Source organism: Periplaneta americana, chromosome 11 (genome assembly GCF_040183065.1).
Source record: "Periplaneta americana isolate PAMFEO1 chromosome 11, P.americana_PAMFEO1_priV1, whole genome shotgun sequence".
Taxonomy (NCBI): domain Eukaryota; kingdom Metazoa; phylum Arthropoda; class Insecta; order Blattodea; family Blattidae; genus Periplaneta; species Periplaneta americana.
In genome coordinates this window covers 103831913-103847820 of record NC_091127.1, presented here as the reverse complement: position 1 = coordinate 103847820, position 15908 = coordinate 103831913, and the positions used below count along the sequence as shown (strand labels likewise).

Genomic DNA, 15908 nt, shown 5'->3' with positions numbered 1-15908 from the left:
TGTCTGAATATTTCAAATAAAGTGAAACATGTTCACGCACTTTTCTGAAATTCGCAAGTTTGCTGATTAAGGTGATGATTTCTGACACTTGGGATAACGGGGGAAAAAAAACCAAACAAAAGAAATGATCGTACATGGGTGAAAAAAATGAATTGTTCGGGGGGTAGCAAATATAATGACTTTAAGAGGAATGTAAAGGATCACCATTACTTGTAGACGGGTTGTTTACAATTAATATATCAATGTAGGTGACTTTATATTTGTTTATTTTATGTTGACTGACATGTACTATATTATGTGTTTTCAGTGTGATAGTATTTCTGTTAACAGTGACTTATTTAATATTTTTCTTCTTTAGAGATCACCAATTCTGGCCATCCTGTAGCTTCATCAAATTTTCTCCTGAAATGCATATCACATATTTCTCCTAACACTACCTCGGCTGTTGTGTGGACAATGAGATCACCCACAACATATCCAGACATTGTATTCCCGTTGCTATCACCAAGTGTAATGTGGAGATGAGCACCATCCTTGCAAACTGTTCCAGTCAATGAAGAAATTTCAAAATACTTGTTAATTGTTTCTACCTGTAAGGAAATAACAATTATTGTTAAAATTCATTAATATAATTTAAGAACTGTTTTTCAGTGAGCTATACAATGCAATTAGAATAATGGTAGCACTTCATTTGCTGTACGTATGAGTGACAAAATTTGAAAAATGAAAGAATTTATACAAGAAGTAAGGAGTGCCTATTCATAGAAGAAGTCCTCATTTATTTTATTAACACTCCGAAAGTTTCTGTTAAACTTCGAGCATGAATATACCTAGAGAGACCATGCCATATGGGCCACTGGCGTAACTCAATCGGCTAAGGTGCTTGCTTACCGATCCGGAGTTGTGCTTAGGTGGGGGTTCGAGTCTTGCTTGGGATAATTACCTGGTTGGGTTTTTTCCGAAGTTTTCCCCAAATGTAAGGGAAATGTCAGCTAATCTATGGAAAATTCTCGGCCTCTTCTCGCCAAATATCACCTCGTTATCACCATTCCCATCAATGCTAAATAACTTCATAGTTGATACAGCTTTGTTAAATAACCAAGTAAAAAATTAAAAAAAAAATCATGCCATATGCCGATACCAGACGGAAGTGGAACCAATATTACGGGGCTTTCGATCAGCTGATGTTGAGCAAAACATATGTTTTGTATACAGTGTTTATATGGCAGGGTTTGTGTTCATTTTTTTATCTTTATACGATAGTGCCTATTATTCTTCTGATTCCAGAATGTCATTAGACTATTACTGAGAGCAGAAGAGCTGTAAAATAATGTAAATTTTAACCCATTTTAACCTAGCGTTACCATATGGTAACGCAGTGCAGAAAGGAATATAACTTGCTTCATACACATCCTTAATTAATAAAACTGGAATTTTTCTTTGTGAATCCAAGCTACATGATTGGTTCTTTCTTATTACATTATGAAATTACAAATTTATTATACCAGTTGGGCAAAAGCAGCTGCGCGATTTAGATGTTGCTTTCTCAGCAGCAATTTTGGAGAGCAACAAGAAGTAAGGTAATTTATTTGTTACTTTGATTAATTTGATTGTAATGTTTGTTGTGGTATTTTACTTATTAATGATTGAGTATTCATGTACATCAAGCACAAGTTTACAATCCGTAACATTGTTGTGGATATAATACATTCTTTCTTACGTTAGCATATGGTAACGCTAGGCTAATATGTTGTCACTCATTCTTTGTACTCTCTTGCTATTAACAGTAAGATGGAGGAGTTGCAAGAAAGTACAAGTAACAAAATGTATGTTACAAACAGTGCGTGAAAGTGCATGAGATACTTTTGGAATTAGAAAACGAAAAATTAGAGCATTCTACATACAGCCACCAAAGCCCAACTTTGTATCTGACGAGAACTCTGCACATGTAGAGGGTGGCATGTTTGACAACCTAAGAGGAAGGAAACCGAGTAGCTACTGAAGCTAGGGTTATTATTGTTAATAGCGACTGAATAGGTGCACAGATGATATTCCTTTTATAGAAGAAGAGGAAGTTGAAGAGTCATCTGTGATAGAAAGAAAATGATACAGTCAATATTGCAATGTGTGGAAATGGTGCCATCAGGGAAACGTAAGTGGATAAAACAGTACGTTATAACAATTCAATCGATTTCTCCAGAGAGCGACTTTTAAAGACAGAGATATGACAAATTTTGTTTTCATTATAAAAATTCGCTTTATGTATGTAAAAACTGTTTTAGCCCATGTTCACATGGTTGTTAGATGTAGCTATACAAAATGCTTGGCAGCCAAGTAGAAGATCTGGCTCACCATTGAATGAATTAGAATTCAAATAGGAGATTTGAAGAAGTCGTGGAGCATCCCAAAAGGCAAGGGGTGACCGTCTACTTCCAAATACAGCGATATTGGAGCTACGAGACGTGTCCAAAAAGTAAGTTTCCCTGGGGCCGTTTGCAGATATAAAATACAATTTTATGGAAAGATTTATTCGAACAGATACAGGAATTGTTGTGCTATTTTTTCAACATATTTCCACCTGAACTGAGACTTTTTGTTACCATGGTATCAACAGAGAGGTGCAAACGGCTCTCACACACTGGTTCCGATTCCAGGCGGGAGACTTCTACGTGGGACAAAAGTTGTTCCCATGGTGTGACAAATCTCAGTTCCAGTGGGAAATATGTTGAAAAACAGTTAAACAATTACTATATCTGTTCCAATAAATCTTTTCATGAAATTGTGTTTTCTTTCTGTAAACGGCTCTGGGTAAACTTACTTTCTGGACGTCACTCGCAGAACATCTGATTATATAAGATACGATGGAATGGAACATTAGTGATTCCGATACCCGGAAACAAAAGACAGCGATGTGCTAATGAGAATGCTCTTCCGACATACAGCTTCCTCAAAATTTGATGTAGCTCATGTTTTTTGTCATATCATAAGAAATGTTTTACCTTACTACCGAAATATGTGAAAATCACATAAAAAATTTATGTAAAACTTTATGTTACGAAAATGTATTTTGTTCATACGAGTATTTTGTGACAATAATTCTATTATGTATATTTCTTCAGGTATTGTGAAAGTAATTTTCTTATTTTTGTATTGTTTGTATGGAGTGTGGTATTGTGTGGGGCAGAAAGGTGGACATTACGACGAAGTGAAGAGAAATCAGGGGCGTATTTTGCGGGCTACCGGGGCTACCAGCGGTAGCCCAAGGAAATTACAAAAGAAAAAGTTTATAATATAACATAATGTAATAATTTTGTATTATTAGTTTTACCATAGTAATTAAAATTAAAGTAATTGTTAGATATATTTTGTGTAATAATAGGGTCAGCGGTAGCCCAAACCCTTTAACCAGTATACGCCCCTGAGAGAAATGAATAGATGCATTTGAAATGTGAATAAGGAGAAGAATGGAACGTGTTAAGTGGACAGACAATAAGAATTGAAGCCGTGTTGGAAAGAGTGGGTGAAGAAAGAATGAGCTGAAATTTATCAGGAAGAGGAAAAGGAATTATTTGGGTCACTGGCTGAGAAGATACTGCCTACTGAAGGATACAATGGAAGGAATGGTGAACAGGAGTGAATGGTAAAGAGTTCGGAGCAGAAGAAGATATCAGATGATAGACGACATGAAGATATATGTATCATACGAGAAGAAAATCAGGAAGGCAGAAGATAGGAAACATTGGAGAATGCTGGGTTTGCAGTGAAATATCTGACCTTGGGCAGAACACTGAATGAGTGATGAATATATTATTTGTATGCTAAAGTTCAGTTAAGTTCAATAAATTGCTTGAAAGGTGTCATTATAAGGCAACAACCCATTCTTTAAGATTTGACATAATGGAAACGCCCTGTAATTCCACATATTCGGATCAACAATTGAAAACAAAAGCAATGTTGTGTTCAATTACATCCATTTAATTAGTCTATAACGAAATAAACGAAAAACTTGACGAAAAATAATTCAGGCTTTTAAGGGTTAAGATTACAATTTAAATTATGTGAATGCAGCACTGAGTAAGTGGAACGTTTCGGAGATATGATTAAATGTGCTTTTTTTTTTTTTCAAGAATTCAGTTTTAATATATGTAATTTTCGACCATGAAGCATATCATTTTGTGTAGATCAGTGGTTGCTGCGCTAAAAATTCATATTCCTCACATTCTACAAAATCATAATCCATAACATGAGTTCTGATTGTTTCAGTTTTCAACCTTGTAAGAAGAAGAGGGCATTTTAGGTAAAAGTTCTGTTATTACTTAAAGCTAAGTTCTTCATTGCTATGAAAGTGCACATAGTTACAGCTACTCAATGTTAATCCAACACTGAGCTTGTAGGATTTTATGGGAGGTTTGTGTTTATAATTACATGATATAGTCATACTCAGTGGCGGCCGGTGAAGTTTGAGTCTAGGTGTTGCACTTTCTGTGATGAGTGGGGTAGAATTAGTTACCTTTATCAATACATGGTCATGAACATTTTAATCCAATGCTGGTACTTAAAAGATCAATAATGCCCGTTCTTGTCCACAACTGTTTCCCATCAAACGAAATACACGGAAAACAAAACAGTGCGTTTTTCACTTCACAACCACAAAGCCAGTCATGATTATTGTAAATTTCCTTTCTAAAAATTCCCTTGAACTGTCTTTTCCCCGTAGTAACTGTGTGGACAATATTTAGATCAGGCAATGGTCTACCAAGTTGTTAATTTTTTTAATTTTTCTTCGTCAGAAAGTACAGAGAAGTTCTTGTTTTGTAAACTATTTACAGAATTCGTAATGGCAAACGCATGTATATCACAAACTTGAAGAAAACATCACTTCACAATGCACTATAAAAATTGTGATAACTACCACATTTCACATAAAACTCATTAAACTCCAAAAAAGTTCCTGTTTTTTAAACAACTTACAAAATTCATGACGTTATATGCCTATGTACTTATGTCACAAACTTGACGAAAATATCACATCCAATAAAAAAAAAATTGTATTATGCAGCACAATTCACATAAAACTACTTAAATTCCAACAAAAACTAAATATTTAAGAGAGGATTAAATGGATTTCACACGATTATAAAACGACTGGACCACGTGCTCACCTAGCTACACGTTGGTCAGGAAACAGGAAGTCAGAAGTAAGAAACGAAGACTCGGAAAAAATCTGAAAATTTCGTCACAAGTCACTATTCATCCAGCGAATGTGTCCATTTGGAATGGTCACTTCTGCAATCTACGGGCAAATACAAGAACTATTTGCTTCCGGTTGTTGCAGGAGCTTCGCCGCGACCAGCTGTGTTAACTGCTGGGATAGGGAACTCTGAACTGAGCCTATCTTCAATACCAGCCGCTACACAAATCTGGCTGTTGCTTGAGCCGCACAACGACCACTTCTGAAGTATTCACAATTTGATAAATTTTATAAATTCTGATTATTTTATACTCGAATTCTTGAATGATATATATATAAAAATATGTATATATTTCAATTGGACGAGAAGGAAACTTAAAATCTGTTTAGTTATTTAATATAAACAAAATTTTAATGTGCGGGAAAAACTTAGTCGTTGTGCAACACTGCAACATGATCAGCGGCCGCCACTGGACTACGTTTTTAAGAAATGTATTTCATTGTAAGCAGAATGTTACAGTGTCCTCAATCCAACATAAATTTAATCCCTTAAAGTTTTTGAGAGAGCTTGTTAAATTTATAAGTGAAGCCAGATCAGAATTGGTTAGGATACAACTTTATCTAATAAAGGAAAGATTTGAAAAATCTGAATGATTGTAATAGTATATTTAAATTTCTTTGTGAATTCAGAGAAATGACAGAGGATTAAATTAAAAAATGTTGTTCTGATTTAGACGTTTTCCTTCAAATGAATACAGAAGGTTCAACTTTCAAACAGAATTATTCCGGTACATGTCACAACATTCGGACTCCCGAGAATATTGCGGCAGTGAGGCATGCTGTCACCACATCTCCACGATGCGACGTTTTCAGTCATTAAACATGCTCTGGTATTGGGAATATCTGATCGGAGTGTCAGACGAATCTTACACCTACCCCTCAAGTTCCATCTCTACAAAGTTACGGTGGTTCAGGAACTTCAACAATGTGACTGGCTCATCCGCCAAGATACTTGCGAGACCATATTGAAAAAATGTGCCAGTAGTAACTAAGCTTATTCCTATTTGTCGGGCTGTGTCAATAAACAAAACCTTCGGTATTAAGCCCCAGAAAATCCTCATGAAATACATCAGCGACTTCTCCACAGAGTGCGTGTTACTGTGTGGTGTGCTCTTTTTTTTTTTTGAGGAAGAAAGACGCATAGTCACTTTTCCAAGAGTGTATAGCTCGTGAAGGCAAGCATTTCGACGATATTTTTTTTTTAAACAAAGTGATGTCAAAATGGCAAGTATTCTTCTGTAAAATGGTAAAATAAAATTTTGAATGGGATCTATGTTGTTCTTTTCATTTATGTTTCAAATTGAAGAGATTATTCTGCCGGACCCTGTGCTTTCCAATTTAAGTCCTGACCTGCAATTTACTTATTTTTAGATTCTGCAATGTTTCATAGTCCTGTTCCTGGCTATATTTTGTATTTTGAAGAGATAACATAAAAGCAGTAGCAGCTATTGCAATCATAATCTGAATATAAAATTACAATAAGGTGGAAATTTTATGAGCATAATATATATACATATGCAGAAAACAGGAACGATTGGAAAATGCTGGGTTTGCAGTGAACGACCTGCCATTTTACAGAATACTATGTATGTATATGTAGATATATACAGTCGTCCTTTCCTACTTTTTCATTAGGAACAGCAATACATTTCTCAGTAATATAATGAATTAGAAGATGACAACACCCTTAAGAGAATTGTCACTTTGATTATCTTTCCCTTGTATGCTGATCAGTGATCACAAAGTAAGCTCCATTTCTGTGTAGCAATGAGAAGTAGTGGGAGAACAATGCCATTTTGCACGGCAATACATAGTGGATCAGTAGCATCCAGCAGTGTGAGGGAGAAGGTCGTGCTGCTGTTCGTCTGCTTGTGAATGCCATTCAAAATGAGTCCTGCAATACAAAATCCCTCCAAGTGTTAATTGCGAGCAGTGATAAGATATCTGCTAACGAAAAACTTAAAGGCATCTGTACTTTGTAGTGTTTATGAGCAAAATGTAATGAGTGAGGGTGTTGTGGGACAGCGGTGCCTAATGTTAAAAAATGGACGAACAAATATTCATGATGAAGAAAAAAGTGGCTGGCCGAGTGTTGTCAATGATGACTTCATTCAGAAAGTTGATGAAAAAGTTTGTGAAAATCGTCATTACCATATCAGAACTCTCCAAACAATTTCCTCAAATTTCTCGAATCCTTTTGTATGAGATCACTACAGTAAATTTAGGGTACCGAAAATTCTCTCCTCATTGATTTTCAAAATTGTTTTCTGAACAACACAAGTCACATTGGATGGAATCTGCTTTAACCTTCCTGTCATATTACCGCATCGAAGGATAATAATAATAATAATAATAATAATAATAATAATAATAATAATAATAATAATAATAATTTATTTATACTGGCAGAGTTAAGGCCATAGGGCCTTCTCTTACACTCTACCAGGTCACAAAGTATACAAACAATGAAAATTTAACAAAAAGTTAAAGAACAGAATACTAGCATATTACAAATAATAATAATAATAATAATAATAATAATAATAATAATAATAATAGCATAACAAAATCGATACTAAACAACATGAAAATAATATCATAATAGAAAAAGAAAGTAAAATACATTGGAATATAACAAAAGCAACTCATTTAGTACAAGTAGTTAATATGGAAGACGTAAGGAAGAATATAACAAAATGGAATGTAATAAAATAATAATAAAAAAGAAAGAAATACGAAAATTAAATAAAATCCACAATAAAAAGGGTATGATAATAAATTCATCTGGTGATCAAGAGAACAAAAAAGGGGAAAGGAAAGAAAATAAATATATATATTTTTTTACAACACTATCGCAGAGAAAAGGGCTTATAATTGAAAGGAATCTGAATTGAAAAAGTGAAATTCTAGTTTATTTTTGAAACTAGACAATGTCCGACAGTCTCTGACATGTTGTGGTAGAGAGTTCCAGAGATGAGTTGCAGAGACGGTGAAAGATGGAGAGTGGAAGGATGTTCTGCGTTTAAAAATGGAGAGTGTGATATGGTGTTGTGAGCGAGTATCTATTTCGTGATATAGGACAAATGTTAAAAACGAGAAGCTAAGTAGTTAGGGTTAGAGTTCTGAAGAACATTGAAGAGTAAAGTGAGAGAGTGAAACTTCTTTGCCCTTTGAGACGAACCCAGGACAGCATATTTAATGAAGATGTGATATGGTCAGATCTACGGACGCTGCAAAATAAATCGAACACATGCATTATGAACACGTTGTAGTCTGTCTGTCAGTCTCATATTAAGGTCAGTGTATAGAGTGTCACAGTAATCAAAATGAGGCATCAAGAGCGACTGCACTAAATTCTTCTTGAGACGCAACAGAAGGAAATTTCAGATTCTTTTTAGTGTGAAGAACTTCTGAACAAGGTTGTCACCAATGACGAGATGTGGGTTTTGTATGTAGGCCTAAACGTTTAAACAAAAAGTCAGTCAATGGAACTTAACATTGTAAGTTGAATTCGTATAGCTTTACTCTACGATATAGTCAATTAATTCCTCTTGTTTAACTCTTACACAAAATCCGGTCTTATAAAGTTTCAATAACATTTCATTTAACAGACAACTGTTCCGTGCGCTTGCGTACACATAATCTCTCTACGAGATGTTCTCTATTTAGATTCATGTAACTTATTAAGATCATGGTAATAATAGCATTGTGATTTATATATGCACTTTGTTCTGGTATTGTACATCACTTTCTTTGTATTTTGAGTATAGATATTACATTTGATATTTTCTTCCCCCACAGTTGTTGCATCTAACCACTATCAGTTTTGGAATTCCACATAGACATCAACCCGATAACTACAATTGTTTTACAATTTTTAAAGCTTATTATGTAATAATTTTAGCATCAATATTTTAACACCTGAATATGGCTTATATAGCCAGTTTTATATAATAATGTAATATCGCCATATATTTAATGTTTTACATAGAATCATGTTATTTGATATTATTTGGGTTTATTTGTATTGCATTATATGTGTACCTTTTTCATGCATATGGGCATAAATGGTTCTGATGATGGCTCAATAGAGCCGAAAACGTTCAATTCAAAGTATATGTAACAAAGTATTGAAAACCAATAAATTTGTTAAAAGGATAAGCATAGACGGTATATGAAATAAAACCTTGATTGTTATTATTAATTCCATTAACAGTCAAAGATTGTGCTATTTGTCACTAATATAAGGAGGCTTTTAGCAGTTCTTAAAAATTCTGAACTTTTAATTGTCTTCAAAGTTTCAAAGTTCTCAAGTTTTACTAAAAACTGTGAATTACAGTTTTTGTCAATTGGTAATATCACAGTTCAGATACATATTTACTTATTTTGTGTTGATGATCTTCGAATTGAATGTATTGTGTAATAATAATGATGATTCTGTTCTATTGGTATATCACTGTCATCTTTGTAATAAAACAGATATATTAACTTTTTAAAATATAATTATTTATTGTATTTAAATTATATTTTAAGAATGTATTCCTGAACTCTGTTGAATAATGACCACATTGCATATTTATTTGTCAGTGATATTAACCTTACAATGAATCATTTTGGAATTAATAGACCTGTAATAATAGGGCCTGCAGTAGCCTACATATAGTTACAGATTAAGCAGCATGTGAAGTTAGTGCTAATTCTCAAGTAAAATTCTGTGCTTCCCATTTTTTCTTGTTCCTGTACTTAAATGTAAGCTGTCAGAGATGCAATAATGTGCATTTTCTTTTTATTTAATATTACATATTTTGTGAATTGTTTATTTATTTTTCCAAGTTAATAGATATGGTGAGCATGTACTTATAGTTATTCATCACCAGAGGCACTAGTGATGCTCAGCTAAGACTGTCACAGCACTATTAACACACAATTTCATATCTGTATTAATACTTATACTGTGATCCAATACCTCTGACTGAGGTTCTGGCTGATATAGGCCTATACATCTATTATCAGGCAGTACATCTCACTTGACGCTATAGCCAGAGGAAGAACAATATTGTTTGTATGCATCTGAAGTCTGATTAGTGTAATATGTATATAGTCAACGATGTATGCAATGGAGGCGCAAAGGAACTAACCACCCTACCCCATTATCTTCTGGCTTAGTTGCCTCATCAGTGATGTCTTGTTGGTGTTACTTGTGGGGTCCAACCAGACTTCGGAACAACTGAGGTCCAACTGTTTCGTGGTTGTCCTGATATTGTCTTGATTTTAGGCAATGCATATTCAAGCCTATACAGCAAGAGAAACGAAACAAAACAACTATCTTTGGGCAGTAAAATTACGCTTATCGGTAAGGTTGTAATTATTAAACAAGGTCACCGTATTTGTTGCAACACTCAATCGGAACAAACTAGATGTGCATACTACTTTGGCAGCCAGCAGCATAGCTCAGTCGGCTAAGACGCTTGCCTGCCGATCCGGAGTTGCGTTCGGACGTGGGTTCGATACCAACTTGGGTTTTTTCCCCAAATTTTCCTCAACCATAAGGCGAATGTCAGGTAATTATGGCGAATCCTCCATCTCGTCTCGCCAAATATCATCTCGCTATCACCAATCCCATCGACCCTAAATAACCTAGTAGTTGATACAGCATCTTCAAATAGTCTAACCAGGTAAAAGAAAAACTACTTTACATCGCGATCAAAGATAGATCTAAACTAGTGCCATGGTGGAAATATAGTAGAGGTGTGGGACAAGCTGTGCTTGTTTTCGTTCAGTCTGCGCATGACGTCACCTTTACTGCAGGCCGCACTCGAATGACACAGTCAACATAATAGATTGTTGATGGTTAGATCTGCGTCCATAGATTTAAATGAATAAATAAAACTCATGGTTTGTGTATACAGTATAGGCTATAATAGGGTCTACCTTGAAGTGATAACATTATAAAATAGTGAACAATAAATTAAATTCAAGAGTCAAGAAATAATGTAATATGGTAGTGCAACGTTAATAATTGCCTTCTGTAATATAAACGTACTTTTATAATAATTATAATACATTATGCTACAAATATGCACAAAATTAGGCCCATATATCACACAAATTATATTACACATGAATTCAAGTACAACAGGAACTACCTTGAAATGATAACGTAATAAAATTATGATCTATTACATATTAAACTCAAGTTTCAAGAAACAATGTGATATGGAAGTGTGTCATTAATAATATTGCCTTCTATAATATATACGTGGTTTTATAATAATTACAATACAATGTGTAATAAATATATACATACTTAGATCTATACAGTTATTTATAACATACATTATTTTGTACATGAATTCAAATACTTTTGAACCTTCATTAACATATGTATATGAATTTCTTGGAATAATTTGTCATTATAGTAAACAAATATTTTTTATATATTCAGGCTATTGGAGACATAATATAGTCTACTACATTATTTACCTCAGGGGCGTATTTTGCGGGCTACCGGGGCTACCGGCGGTAGCCCAAGGAAATTACAAAAGAAAAAGTTTATAATATAACATAATGTAATTTTGTATTATTAGTTTTACCATAGTAATTTAAATTAAAGTAATTGTTAGATATATTTTGTGTAATAATAGGGTCAGCGGTAGCCCAAACCCTTTAACCAGTATACGCCACTGATTTACCTTATTATTCCACACACGACATAATATAATTTCACCATTATAAATCCCACTCCGTTAAGTAAATACTTATTCTTATGCAATCTTTTTCATTTTCTTTATAACATTTCTCTTTGAAATTCCAGATATTTTTATTATTTTATTAATTTCTTTAATTCTAATAAATGTTCTTGTTCTAACCAATGTCGTAATTACTTCTGGCGGAAGAGGAGAACTGATTTCTGCTTCGTTTTTCTTGGCAGAATTAACCAAACTTACAGTCTTTTTTATTATAAATTTCTCATGAGAAACAGAATCTCCGTGCACATCTGAGAATATACTGTCAATAAGCATGGCAACCAATTGCAGATCCTTAGAAGGGAGAATTAAGTTTCCATGGGGCACTGTAGTAATCCAGTCTTTTTGATTAGCAGAAGTTGACAATTTTGTGGGAATTCCAAGATTCGGGTATTGCTCCATATGTTTTGATGCTGCATATCCTGCAATATATTTTAATCCTTCCTGGGATATCCGCTGTCTTGCAGAGATTTCATATATTTTTTTCTGGGAGGCCTATATTTTCTTCAGGATCTCGATCGTTGGTAAATTTAACCGGTTTCAGAATGCCTTTAAGAAATTCTGCCGTTGCACATAGTTCTTTCTGCAGATTATCATTGATTTCTGATTGGCTTGTACTAGGACCCACTATTAATGCCTCTTCTTCCGAAAGCAAATTGGAGGTGTTTTTGTTCTCACAAAACTGAGATAATGGATTTCGACCTACTATGTACCACTTCAGTCTATGTTTAAAATCTAAAGCAGAGGGATGATCGTTTGTTCTACCCATGCTTCTAATTTCCGAAAAAAAGTTTTCTACCAGATCTTGGTTAAGTTTTCTTGTGATGATGTATTCAATTTTGTACTTGTACCTCATTGCCGCATACAACAATGTTAATGATTTATTATTTATTAGAATCCCCTCCTGATACGGTAATTTCCTGTTTGCTTCTCCTACTTTAACTGTGGTCATGAAGTCATTCATTTCTGAGAGTATAATATTCTGATCTTGAAGGTTTATTCCGTAACTATGCAGTCCACGGTGGGTACCGAATTTAGAAACAGTATTAAATAAATCAAACCAATCATTAGTTAATTTTATTGCCTTTGAAGTTTCTTTCCATTCATTTGATCTCAACAGCTCGTTTTCACCACACCATTTCAAAGCCTTTGCAACTCTGTTGGAAAATAATTGTGCTGCCAAACTAACTTTTTGTCTTTGGGTACCACGGACACTTAAGTGTAACGGAGTTAACTTGTAAGCTAATTTGGTATCAGAGGACGATGATGCACGTAAAAGTTCATGAATTGGTTCTGATGAAATGTTCAATCCGTTCAAGTTGAAACCATGATCTAGAAAGTGATTCCTGTGTAATTTCAATAAATGTGGAGCGTCTGAAAAAACAAATATTTCTCGAGTTGAATCATTTGGATTAGGAAAACTGCAATTTAGTTTGGTAGAAATTTTCAAATCACGCCACAATTTTCTGTTACTTCCACCTAAATCGCTAACTGTGGCCACAACTTGAAAACCACTGCCTTCTAACTGGCAAATTATGTCTGTTAGGATTTCTTTTGTCATTGTCTGATCATATTTATAGTATACAGGCTGCTTCCACCTTGCAAGCAAACCACGTGCAAAAACAACCTGCACTGCCTTATGAGGTCCAATTATTTGTTCTTCCCTACTGTCAAAAGAAACTTCCTCATTTAAATACATTTCATCAAATGCTAATACTGTTACACGATCTAACTCCGACATATTTGTAGCTCTCGCCTTCATTAATTTTAAGACATCATGAAGTACACCTTCCTCAAGCGATAATTGTTTTACTGCCCATTTTCTCAGAGTTGACAAATCAGGTAACGGGTAATTTAATTTTGTTCTTAAGTATCGGTATGTTTTTGGACTTAGGTTTCGAAGTGTTATTGCAGTACCGTAATCTTCTACAGACCATTTCACCCTACGTTTTTTATTCAAAAGAGCATCAATTTGCCCAATAGTGAAAAATGGTTTCAAAATTTCAGCCACTTTAGATTTAACTTCTGTTTGTCTAATGTTTTTCAATGAAATTAAATCCTCATGTAATTTTCTTTTGTCTTCTTCATGTTTCCTGTTGGCAGCTGTCAATTCCTTAATCCTCGTTTCTAGAGAGTAATTCTTCTCTTCTAATTCTTAGTATTTGGCTTCCTCTGTGACAGTAGACTCAGTGGCTCCGCGATTTTCCATTGTTACATTAGTGCTGGATGCTCCTGTTGCGCTGAAGTGAAAGAAAGTTAATAGGTACAGTAGCCTACATGCAATCAGGGGCGTATTTAGGCCTCGGCAGACTAAGCAGCTGCCTAGGACGGCAGATTTTGAGGGAGCGACTTTTAAGCTAGTACTGTTAATTTTTTATATGTTTTTTAAATTTTATTCATAACTCTTTTAAAGAGTACATGAACTTAAACGCACAATGAAAAGGATATGAATAACATTGGCAACAATCAGTTCAAATTATGTATTGTAATTAATGTCTAGTTAGGTTTATTAAAGAAAAGGTACTCAACGCAATGAGCTGCGATCGCTTTCTGCAGTAAAGATGACGTCACACGCCCCGGCCGCTATTGCAACAGCATGCGCAGTCCCACACCTTTACTATGTTTCCGCCATGACTAGTGCATAGCAAGAGGAGTTCTGAAAACACTGATGGTATTGTAATTGCAAAAAAAAAGTTTATGGCTAAAGATAATAAAAAAAAAGGATTGTAATAGGGATGGTTACATTTCAAACATTCATGTTAATATGAATGTAACGGGGATGTGCAAACAAGTATTTTGAAATTCCCGCTATTTCCTGTGCAGGAAGTCGTTTGAAAGTCCCGCCATTTTTGTGCATGTGGCGCTCTACTGCTGGTAAAAAGAAGCTTCATTCATTCATTCTTGACAGATTACACTTAATCCGCCTTTTGAGCCCCTCTCTTCTATTCTACTCCTCTTGTGCATAGTTTCGTTCATACTGACCAACGAGTTAATACTGACATTCCGCTTATAAATTTTCAAGTGTTTAGAACTCTCCCCTCAGTCATATCAATATAACTTTGGTGACATTACAAAAGTTTCACGCTAGTCTACACTCGCATATACGAATCTGTGACAGGTTAGGTTACATTAGGCTTTTGTTATGCCTTGCAAATACGAATCTGTCCAGGATTTTCAAGAACTGGGCAAAGACTGGTGGTTTTTTGTTTTATGACGTCAGTACTGGACACTGGCACTTCCGAAATCACAGAACTTCGCTGATTCACCAAGGATAGTCTCAACACGTCTTTGGTCTCAAAGTCGCTAATTATTTCAATTCATGTTGTTCATGAAAGTCTGAACTGGCAGTATCATTATTTCTTTAAATGAGGAACATGTAGGCTATTATGACTGTAAAGTGTATACCTACTACTTACCATTATTTGTTTTAAAATTATGTTGAGAAGTCTTATTCAGGATTACTAGATTTAAACGCCTATGTTATTTACCCTTATTACGTGTATCAATGAGGGTAGTTCGGGAGTTATCCACTTCAGGATTGGTAACTATTACCCAGCCGTTGTAACCTTGGACTCCTGAGCAGTTAATATGTGACCTGACAGTGTTATTTGCGTTGGCAACCCTTTCTTTGAAAAAGTTGAAGAATGCTGTACGGAGAGCCCCTACCACGCTGTAGCGGAGAACTGAGAAATATGTTCCCAAATTGAAGCAGCAGAAAGCCGCCATTTGTTTGTTAGAAAACGCGCGGGATTTCGAAACCGCTATTTGAATACGTGTTGTATTGCGTATCCGAAAGCTAAATGTTTTTGTTTAAAGGAACAATACTTCCTTTGCGATATATCTTAATAACGTGTGTCTCCTGTCAGCAGAGTTGCTAGGTTTTCTGCGAGGGAAATCGGAATATCAGAAGC

At 34.8% G+C, this 15908-nt stretch overlaps 1 long non-coding RNA gene across 1 annotated transcript; it reads right to left on the bottom strand.

Annotated features, from left to right (window-relative positions):
• Positions 1-249: 249 nt before the first annotated feature.
• On the bottom strand, positions 250-15694 carry LOC138708624 (uncharacterized). Its single transcript, XR_011334729.1, has 2 exons — positions 15414-15694; positions 250-590 (listed from the first exon to the last, which is right to left on the bottom strand). It is a non-coding gene; the product is annotated as an uncharacterized lncRNA (long non-coding RNA).
• Positions 15695-15908: the final 214 nt, after the last annotated feature.